The following is an 11,697-nucleotide window of genomic DNA, read 5'->3' on the forward strand; positions in this document are numbered from 1 at the left end:
ACCATAAACATAGGATAATCTGTCGGGTTGGTAATCAAAAAATTTTATTGTGTAAGACCATAGCTTGAAGAAGCTACAACATCATAGATAGTCTGTCGGGATAATAAATTCGGGATAGTCTGCCAGGACAATAATCATGGAGTTATATTGTGTAAGACCATGGCTGAAAGATACTATGACATCATAGATAGTCCACCAGGACAATAAACATGGGATAGTCCACTGGGACAATAAACACGGGGTAGTCCGTCGAGATAGTAAACATGGGGATTACAATGTGTGAGACTATAGCCCAACTATAGCAACCAATAGAGTTCACCAAGACATCAAATATGGGACCAGTTAAGTAAAACCATAGCTCGACTACGATAGCTTGTGAAGTCCATTAGGAGACTAAATACGGAAGAGTCCGTCGAGACAAAAAAGCACTAGAGGTCAATCAGAAAGACAATAGTGGGAACTTTTACAAACAAGGAAAAAAAGTTAGAAGGAAAATCGAAGTATAGGCATGCATTAGTTAGCTAGTGGGTCGAAGGACTCCGTCAATAAAAGGGAAATATAAAGTGGGAAAATACTCTTAGAATAGCAGTTGTCAAAGTTAGTAGACCATATGGATGGTAACCCAACATGATTAGTCACGGAAGTTAACACACTAGTGGTGTTTAGTGTAGAGGTGAATGAAAGTTGGTTTAATCCAGGATCGTAAATAAGGATTCGCCAATAAGAAATGCCAAAAGACACTCAGAGAAACCATATACGCTAGTGATTTGCCATGAGAACGCAGGTTAGTCCATAAGGAAAGAAAAGGTTAAATAGAACCCATTGACCATGAAGGATATACAGCGTGACTGATATGTCTTTCAAGACTACTCCTCTTCAAGGGGAAACTGTTGGGAAAGTATTAGCAAAATATCTAGATTCGTAGGGATCCAGGATGTGAGAGGAATCATGAATTCAAGACGATCTGCTGGGTAATGTACACCAAAGTAATCCATAGCAAAAAAAATATCATTCACCCCTAAAGCAAGATACCGCGATAGGGAGCAGTCTATAGAGACGCCGATGGGTGTGGACATTTTATTAGGTATTATGAGTAGACGAACCTCATGGGTAGAATATTATTGTATGCGTCAAAACTGTGGCATGTTCATAAGCCAAGATGGAATTAGGACGGTTTAGCATGGAAAAAGTATAAAGGAGAAAGAATATAAAAGGCAAATTTAGAAAAAAAAAGGTGAGAATCTGTAAAGACGATAAACTAGCTAGAACCAACCATAGGAAATAAAAATGGTCATAAGCTCAACCAAGTATTGATTGTAAGAGGTTTCTCCGCCAAGAAGGAAATACGAAAATTAACTCAGAGCTTACCATTCCGGATGTAACATGAACGTCTAAGCCAAACAGGGAGTAGTGTATTTATTTCCTTCAGTTCAAACTCTCAGCAATATGGGGTTTAGTTATAATTTATGAATGTATATAAAGAAACTCACTAAGTTAAATTCGAACTTACAAGGGTTTAATATGTGATTGCAAGAATTGCGGGATAAAAAGCTCGAAAAAAGAATTATGCCAAATTGCGTTGTATCAAAGATAGCTATTGGTTTGGTGTCATGCACATAGGAAATGGGGTGCCTCTAGAGACTACGTTTAGGGAACGAATGTTGTAGTTAAAGAGTTTCCCTGATGTTCGGAGTTGAGGTAGTGAACAATTATTTAAAAACTTATGTTATTGATCTTAAATTTCTTTCTTTAATTAAATAGGTATTACAGTCTATTTTTAAAGATAATAATGTTTAAGTTTGTATTTCAACCCGGTTCAAATGTGACACTCCATACCCGAATTCAGTGAACGGGTCGGGTAGGGGTGTTACAAATTAAGTGGTATTAGAGCACAGTTTAGTTAGTCCTTTAGACCTAGGAATCGAAAAGAGTACCCCTTATATACATGACATTTGATCTGGCTAAATCCCTTGAGTCCTTATTTATTTAAGTTGTTATGTTTTGAGTGTGTCAATATAATGGCCTAGATTGGCAGGTAAAATAAAAGTAAAATCATATGAATAGGGAGAAAGACATAAGGTAAGGATAAGTTTATAAAATTGATTAAAAAATGGTACACGTGCTAGAGAAAGGAAAATTTTATTAAAGCAAAGATACAACAAAAGGTAAAATATAGTTATCCGCCAAGTGAGTTGCTACCTCAAAGGTGTTTTTGCCTTCTTGAAAGGAGTGGAAATGATCACACTTGATTCTTGAAAATAAGTACTTGAAGAAAGAGTTGACGAGGAAGGTACACTTAGACGCTAGACTTGGTGTCCACAGTACTATCCTCGAGGGTTTAAAGACCCCCCACTTTTGCAAACGCACCTTTTCATCAAGGTGTGACTCTCGCCAGCTCTTTTCTTTTGCAAACCCATAGAAGGGTTAGAATTTAAACCTTTGAGCTGGGAGAGCATAAGTAAACCCCCAACTCTGAGGAACTACCTCCAATGAATCTTGGGAGCTATATGCAACGCATTCTGCCAAAATGGGTGACCCCCTTAGGTTCAGCCTACCTAGCTTCACTTCCACTTTGAAGGGCAAGCAATGATGTAGCCACCTCGTTAATGGTTGGAAAGAACACAATGGCTAATGTGGTGGGGTAGTAAGAGATGCTGACGTGGTTTCCCCATGGTGTTGCAATAGGATTTGTGATGATTCGGGACTTGGGAAGAAACGGGAAAGCTAAGAGAAGGAACTTCCTCAGTTATTGAGGTAGAATCTTGCCTTTTTGTAGGTTGACTAAATACGGAGACGTATAATATCCTACAATTGAAAATTTTCCCTAAAGGCAATTGAAGTAGTCATTAGTGTCGCCTAGACAACTTTTCTCTCAATCTACACCTAGAACAAAAGTAAGGTGGGGAAAACAAACTTCTCGAGGTACTAGGTAAACTACCATATTGTATTCAATGGGTGTATCCCTGTAAGTCAAGGATTATTTCCTTGCCTATGCCTTCTATTGAGGACTTTTTCAAGATTATAACATTGGGATAGTAAGGGGTTTGTACCTCAGGAATGTATATAGACAAGAAAAAGGAAGAAAGGAAGAAAAGATGTGAAAGATAATAAGAAGATTGGAAGAGTTAGGGGATGGTAGGCTTATGAACTTCCTTTTCAATGTTCTGGTCTATTTATAGTCCAAAAGCGTGTAAGGGAAGTTACAAAAATTTAATGATTGGTTCAGAACTACCAATGTATGAAGAACACATGTTGGCATAAGAAGAAGAGAAATATTTTAGAATTCCCAAGGCATGAATATCGACTGGTTATTGCCTAAAAGAACAAATCATAATATCATTCAATGACAAGTCTTATCAAGAAAGGCTGATAAGGTTTTATCACTATTAAAGTAGAAATCTAAAATCTGAGCACTAACCTCAATACCTCAACAAGGTAGAGATGAAAACGTTTATTAGGCGAGCTTAGTTGCCTTGTGACAAGAATAGACTAACTCATTAGATAGTCAGGATTGGTGTACTAATGAGTCTAGGAATTTTGGGACTATCCACCAAAATTAGGGATAAGAAGATTTTAATCAGGTGGTGTTTCCTTAAGAGCATTCGCCAAACTTTGGATTAAAGAGAAGTTGTGAACTAGAATGTGTCTAACGTCGAGATAGCCAGGTACCCTACAACGAGCCAGTGCCTATGCTTCGTTGAGTATAAAGGGATCTACCAATTAAATAGAGCAAGAGTAACATGAAGACGTAGGAAAGGGATTAAAGTTAAAGAATTGATAAGAATAAAGAAGAGTTTTTCTACGTTCGCCTCTAGGGCTGAGTGCGATAGAAAATTTCAAGGATAAAATTTTTTTGGGGGGTAGTAGAGTTATCACACCTGGTTTCTTTTAAACCCAAAAATTATGAATATTTAGGGGTTAAATTGAAAGAGACCGTAGCTGGTAGTCTCCACTGAAAGATTAGGAAAAGAAATATCAAACATTTATGTTGTAAGGTTTTATACTACCTTTGAAAGTCTATGACAAATGATAAATGTTTTATTCAAACTTATTCTCCTAGAAAGGATTTTAAATAAATAGAAGATACATTCAGTATGACTTTCATACATGGTAAAATTTTGCTAAGTATTCGAATCCGATAAATCAGGTTAGGTATAGTGTGTCACATATACTTTGTTCCTTATCTCTTCCATCATTTTAGAGTATTCTTTCAGATCCACTTGCCATTACTTACAGTTTCTTATAACTCTTCTTCCACATGTGTGGTTTCTCATACTTAACACACTAGTCGTATACTCCTCACTTAAGGTCTTGGTGTACTTTTGCATCTGTTCCATGCCTGACTCTATGGGTTTTCGTAGTTGAGTTGTGGTCTTATACCCTTTTTCCATGTTATTTACGTCCCATCGAGCTTACCTTGTGTTTATTGCCTTGGTAAACTTACCTCGTGTTTACTGCCTTGGTAGACTTACCTTCTATTTACTGTCCCAGCAAACTTTATCTATTCTATGATTATTGTTCCAGTGGACTGTCTATTCTGTGTTTACTGTCCTAACGAACTTTCTCTGTGGAAGTCATAAAGTCTTTCATCCATGGTCTTACTTATCTTACCTGGCTATCATAGCATTTTTCACCTATGGTCTTACATCGTATACCTTATACCTTGCACCATGTTGCCATGACATCTTTCATCAATGGTGTTACGCTACATACTTCATACCAAACTACCATAGCCTCTTTCATCCATAGTCTTATGTTATATATTATCATCACGGTGTTACCCTGAAGGACCAGCTGATAGCACCGTCATGGTAAATACCTTCCTATGATTTCATAGCCTGAATATTCCTCCCATTACCTCATTTACACCACCTAACATTGATGTTTGAACACTGTAGTGTTCCCTTCACAAGGCCCAAAGCTTCACTAAAGGTCGTATCTAATAGGCTCACTCTCAATTTCCCTTCTCAGTTCATCCATGCCATGAAGGTTCTTCCCACATTCATGCAATGGATGCTCATAATATACTATGACCCTTTCATGCTTATTGTCACAGATCTATGGATGTTCATGTTTATGCAAACATGGTATACTCAATTTACATAGTTCATAACAAACGGGTTCGAAGTTTGAAACTCACCTAAAACTTCATCTTTTCTATTACTTAGCTCACTTGAATGCTAGAGCTTCCATTCTCCTAGAAGCTAAGCATTTACAACCAAAAACCATAGGTTATACTTAATATTCTTAGCTTAAACTCCTTTTCCAGAAACATGCAGAACTCTTAAAACAGTTCTAAAGATCGATAACCTCATTTCTTAACCTTTACATACACAAAAGTGTTAAGAACCTTACCTCTTCTTAGCATCCCTACTTTTCTATTTCAATCATTATGAAGTTTACTCCATACAGAACCTTCCATAGCCTCATTTTCTTCAAAGCAACCAAAGATGATAATGACGATGAGAGAAAATAAAATAGAATTAGAAAGAAAATCATCCCTGGGTGTCATCTCCCAACTATTTATAGTCCTTCCCGCTCTATTACCAACCTCATGAGAACCATTTATTTACAATTTAACCTCTTCCGAACATACTAACGTCTAGAGTATAAATACTGAAATAAAATATAGAGGTACAAGGTGGTATTCACAAGGATACAGGTCAATTTGTAATATAGTTTTACAACGGAGCAGGTGAATATTCCGAAGACTGTACCCAAAGGAGGCAAGTGCTAGATCAATTTTACCCAAACACTAAAAGATCTAATTAGTACTTTAAATTAGTTATAGAGTACTTTAAATTATTTATAGTACGAAAACATAAAATAAAGGATTTTTAGGGTTTTTATAATAATAAACAAAATATCATAAAAGAAATAAACTTCAAGAGATAGAAAAGGAGAATGTATCAAATCTTAATTATGGGTGATTAGCTTGCTTCAGTAATCCCCATCAACTTTCGTTTTGAGTTCCTCATCAATCAACTAGTCCCTACCCTAGTAGGATCTTTCAATCTTCCACTAACATAACGAGTCAGTAAGGATTACTTATCTTCTAACCTCACAGTCTAGATTGGCTTGGGGTGAAAGTGTTCACGGATGGGCCATACCAATTTTGGGTTAATTTCCACCTTGGTGACTTTTTGGGGTTGTCAGACCTAAGGTTTGTTTCACGTTATTCCTTTTTCAAATAGTTGATTCATTGAGTAACCCTACAAAACAGTCAATAGATCAAACCTCCACTCGCTAATCCCCATAGAGGGATTAGTTCATCATGGTTTTCATATACAATATAGAATCAATTTAAAGAGAAAGTATGTTAATTAAATCAATAGTATAGAGTATATGAAAGAGCTTAATTGTATTAAGATTAATCATGAATCCAGAAAGTTTGAATGATTTCCACAATTTAGATCTCTTGAGAACAACGAAGAATAACTGAAATAAGTTCTAAAACCTATAAACAAATGAAAAACTAAACTAAATTAACTAAAGAAAATCTAGGCTAAGTGAATGGTGCTTATAACATTTGCCAAAGAAGCTTATTTATAAATTTTAGGTGGTTTTCGTCCTTAACCCTACGTTAGCTGACGTCCTCGAGCTTTAAGTTTGATTGTGCAGACCAAAATTCCCCTATTTCATATTTAATTCTTGTTCCATAGTTGATGTCATGACAAACCAGGACCTGTGTCACGACATAGAAGTCAATATACTTCTTTTGGGATATCTTCAGGGGTGTGTCGCGACACTTTTAGGCTATGTCACGACATCAAAGACAGTCTTGAGCTTTCTCCATTATGCTCCCCATGTTGTGACATCGAACATCCTATGTTGCGACATAGCGACTAGTATCGGTTTAGTACACCTCCTAAAGGTCTCCTGCACACTCACAAAATGTGTAAGCTCTCCCTTAGGCCCCATTCGGCCCCTAAGGTCAATAAAAGACTTAATTTGCACATTTTATTGAATATAAATAAAACTAAGAAAATGTAACTCAAACATAACGAAAATGTTTGTATTCAAGCTTCTTAAATGAGAAAACTAGTTTAATATGCTACACCAAATTACGGAAGATTAGTCTCTTACAATGGAATTTGTTGGTTCCTTTCTAGCCAAACCATATTTGGTTGTAATCTATGTCCAATTCTATTTCTAGCTTTCCCGTTTCTTTCAATAAAGGCTACCAACTTCTGATCTCTTTCAATTTAATCCTCCAATCATTTCAAATTTTTGGGTTATTAGGAATCCGAATGTTACACAAAAGCCTCATGTGATTGGCAGATCTGGGCAAGAGATTGTTCGCTTTTGAGAAGGTTCTTTTCTGACTCGACTTACTTGGCATCAGTTTTGACACAAGCCTATGGGAGAGCCCAGTTCATGAGGGTATTCTCTACCAACAACAATGAATAAGAACCTATCAACTTGCTAATAGTGGGCTTGTGGATGTCAAAAGAAGACGATAATGGTTAAGATAACTCCTTCAATTTCGAGGGTAGCTCCTAGTCTTAGCATTGTAGGACAACAAAAGAAGAAAAATGATACTAAATCATGTAAAGATTATTTCTCCAAGGAAGGTTTGGACTACCCCTAAAGGGGGAATATAAGTGATGGCTCTAATGGGGGAAGGATGGGGAACAGGAGTGTTAACAGGATGATCTGCAACATAGACAGACTCAACCTGAGACTTGAAGAGAACAGAAGATAGGTTCAAAGAACATAATTGAGAAGCAAATGACGGAAATGTTGTAGTGGGTACTACTGAAGGAGCAAGGGAGTCATCCTCTAGAAAGACGGTTGTTTTCCAAGTTGTTGATGAGGCGACTTGATGCCATTACTCTTGACGTTACTAGAGGACTTTTTTTTGCTCTTGACCTCTTATGATTGCTAAGGCCAACTCGTGCACTTGAAACAACTGCATTCATAGATTATTGTGCACTTTCAAATAAGGCCTTAATATTCATGACTCTAGGATAAAACAATGTCCTGGGGTGAGAGATGAGTAGGACCTACAAGGGAAATAGTAGGGTCATCAATATTTTTAATTATGACCCTACCCGAAAACTTAACCTTATACCCCCAGCGTGGAAGTAAGCTAGCAGTGGGGTGGAATATTACACACAGTATAGAAGAAATTAAGAGGCTCTCTCTGTTTTCCCACCAAAGCCTAAGCCAACTCGCAATTAACCCCAATTGGCCACGCCTTTTCAACTGAATAAACTATGTTAGGTTCCAAGCTAAGGTAGTGATTGGATGTACACCAACCATTTGGGCTCTTTCCCTCTAAGCAGTGATGAAAACTGTTCTTAAGAATAAGGATCTTTCTTAACTCCACAACTCACCCTAAACTCAGCCTATCAATTTTTACTTTAGCAATCTTTGTGTCTAAAGGCTAAAAGTGGCCACAAATAGATTCAGTGGGAATAGACTACCTTGTCGGAAAGTCAAAACCATTAAGAAATCTGCTTCTCATCAAGATAAACTTACTGCGGTCTAGATAAAGGTCTGGAGCCCAATCCTTAATAAAGGCTCATGACCTTAGTGAACGCTAAAGTAATCCATGCCAGCTGAAGGTCCTTATCAAAACCTTCAATCAGTAAAAATGTTGGAATACACCAAGAAGGGGCAGCTCATTGCAGTTGCTAGAGTGCAAGAAATAGGCCATTAAGGTCCACCAGGAAAAATCAGACAATTGCCCTTGTGCGATCCCATACTCCTTAAGCACACCGCTGAAAAAGGATGTAAAAGGAGATGAAAACTAGCTTCTAAAAAATAGAAGGGTAGGAGGAAGCCCTCACTAGAATCGCATAAGCATCTCTCCCATTTCACTATATTAAATTGATATACGTAGTTAGGCAAATGAATGCCACGAGCTACCAGAAAGTTTGTCATTTCCTCCTGAGTGATGGAACACCTATATAGCGGCATTTCTCTTTTATTTACTTCCTTATTATTTTTAGTATAATTTATCAAAAACTCTTTCTTTTAATTATTCGTAAGTTAGAAGGAGATCATACCTCAGTTATGGTATCATCAAGACTCAGCTAGGTAAAATGGACCCTAGAATTTATATAAAGAATATCGTTAACCTGGTGAGGGAGAGTTAGTAAGGATCCCCAAATGAATTGAATTCTAAGGTCGATTGAGCCAAATGATGCTCTTGTACAGGGACTATTCCATGGAAAATAATTCACCAAGAATAAGGGAGGAAATGGACTTGGAACTTAAGAAAATAAAGACTAGATGACCAATAATTGATATAGCATTTTCCAATCAAGGTTTTGAGGAAGAGAGCTTCTATTGAGGTATATTTAGATCCGTCCTATTGAAGGACCACAACTTTGATGAAAAATTGGCTTAACATTCAGTGGGAGTAGAAGTTAGCCAGCTATGAGCAAAAGGCGAAGGCTTCATTGATGCAATTCACCTAATGTTTGAATTTATCAAAGAGTAGACAATTTCCTTGAAAACCCTCAATTCCTTAGTTGGATTTTATTATTTGATAGTCTCACAGAATTTCACTAAGTCTATTTGAGCTTATAAATGATCTGCTTGATTGTAGGATAAAGTTCACAACAGAAATTGAGTAGAGGGCTGACCCAGAGTTGGCCAACATGAGAAATGGGAGGAAGAGAAATCGTAACATGCATATTGTAACAGCCCGATTTAGGGCCAAAACGGAATAGTGGTTTTGAAACCACAAATCCGAGGTTGAAAGAAATTATTTTGATTAAGTTTTAGTGTTTATATTATGATTTCATAATTGTGTGAAAATTTCGTTGCGAAATTTTATCGATTGGGTGTTTAATTTGATATTTAGGACTAAATTGAAATAGGTAAAAAAATGTGTGTTCTAGTTCATAAAGTACTTGATTGAAATAGGGGTTTTAAGTAGAGGTCCTTAAATGGCAATTAGACCATTATACTTTATATGGACAAAAATTAGGACATGGATGGAATTTTAAGAAAGTTTAGTAGTATGGGCATTTTGGTCATTTGTATATTAAATGAAATAAAATGGGAAAAATAAGACAAAAATGTGTTCATCTTCATTCAAGCTTGGCCGAAACTTACATGTTCTCCATAGCTAGGGTTTTTCCCAAGCTTTCAAGCTCAATAATCAAGAAAGGCGTGGAATCGATCTCGAACGGGGGAAGGAAAAGGTTTTGGACTAAATTGCAAAATTTCTATATTTTGCACCGAGGTAAGTTTGTATGTAAATAATATATTAAATTCATTTACATTTTTATATTTCAGCCTATTATATGTATTTTAGCTAATTTTAAAACATAAATCGACTATTGGAGGAATGGAAATAAGTAATAGAGAGAGAAATCCTGGTTGAACATTCGGAAAGATTGAATAATATAGATGAAGCGTAGCTAGGTCACATGTATGGTGCTGAGTGCACATCATGTGTACAAGAAAGCTACGAGATACTATGTAGTAGCTAGGTCACATGTGTGATACAGGATGTATCCCATGTAGACAAGAGAGCTACGGGAGAGATAAATGTAGCTAGGTTGCATGTGTGATTCCAAGTGAAGGACACCATGTAGACAAGAGAGCTACGAGATAAATTGGCTAGGTCACATGGGTGGTACTAAGTGTTCACCATGTGTACAAGAGAGCCGAATTATATGAAATATGATAGTGGGGCAGTGTGCTGAAACCATCAAGTATCGAGGATTGATCCGAATTGTTCAACGGGATAATTTTATGGTGGTGTAATCATGGACTTATACTTGTGATGTATGAAATATGGTAAAAATGAATTGTGATATGTATCCTAAGTGAGGTTAATACAAAGGAAGTGTGAAAGAGTGAATTTGCAATAATACTGTTTTGGACAGTAACAGTGACGTGACTTTGAAAAATCACCAAAAATAGTATAAATTTAATTAGAGGCTGAATGAGATATGAAATTAACGGTCAATGAGTCTATTTTCATATAAAAGAAACAAAGCAAGCAAAGAAACTCTATATTTTGAGATATTTATATTTGTGTGTGACTCGTTCAGATTGACTATGTGATCCCTTGTTCTGACTTTGATAAATCATTAAAAATTTTACAAAAATAATTAAGAGATATAGTTTATATTTCTAGATTCCTTATTGAGTCTAGTTTAAATGAAACATGTTTCATGGTTATTTGAATTTTGTACTGGGAGAAATTCAACTCGTAGTGAGCAGAGGTCAGATCAGTCGAGCTGTATAATAGGGAAAAAATTAACTAATAAACTGTACTAATTGGCTGGACCAAAAATTCTAGAAAACAATTAGTAAGACATTATATGAGTTTAGTTTCAAGAAAATTTTACGGATTTGAATTTCAAATTTTGTAACTCGAGTTATGATTTATTTAGTGAACATGACGCATGAGAGACAGCTCAATCAAAGTGGAGTATATTGAAATTAAAAGTAGATACACTTGAGTTAATGTGTAAACATATTAGATTCTTTAATTATTATTTATATACTTACTTTGTAACAACTCGTTTTTAGGGTTAATCAGAACAGTGGTTTCGGGGCCACTAAATCCGATGAGTAGGTTTGTAAATATTATATTTAATATTTATGAGTTAATTGTGAGTTTAAAAAAGGTTTTTGATATTGTGATTTTTGTTTTATAAGCGATTTATTAAGCTCAAGTGATATGACCCTGAGGTCAAGTGGGTTTAGAAAATGAGGTATCAAGAC

Source organism: Gossypium hirsutum, chromosome A08, assembly GCF_007990345.1.
Source record: "Gossypium hirsutum isolate 1008001.06 chromosome A08, Gossypium_hirsutum_v2.1, whole genome shotgun sequence".
Lineage (NCBI taxonomy): Eukaryota > Viridiplantae > Streptophyta > Magnoliopsida > Malvales > Malvaceae > Gossypium > Gossypium hirsutum.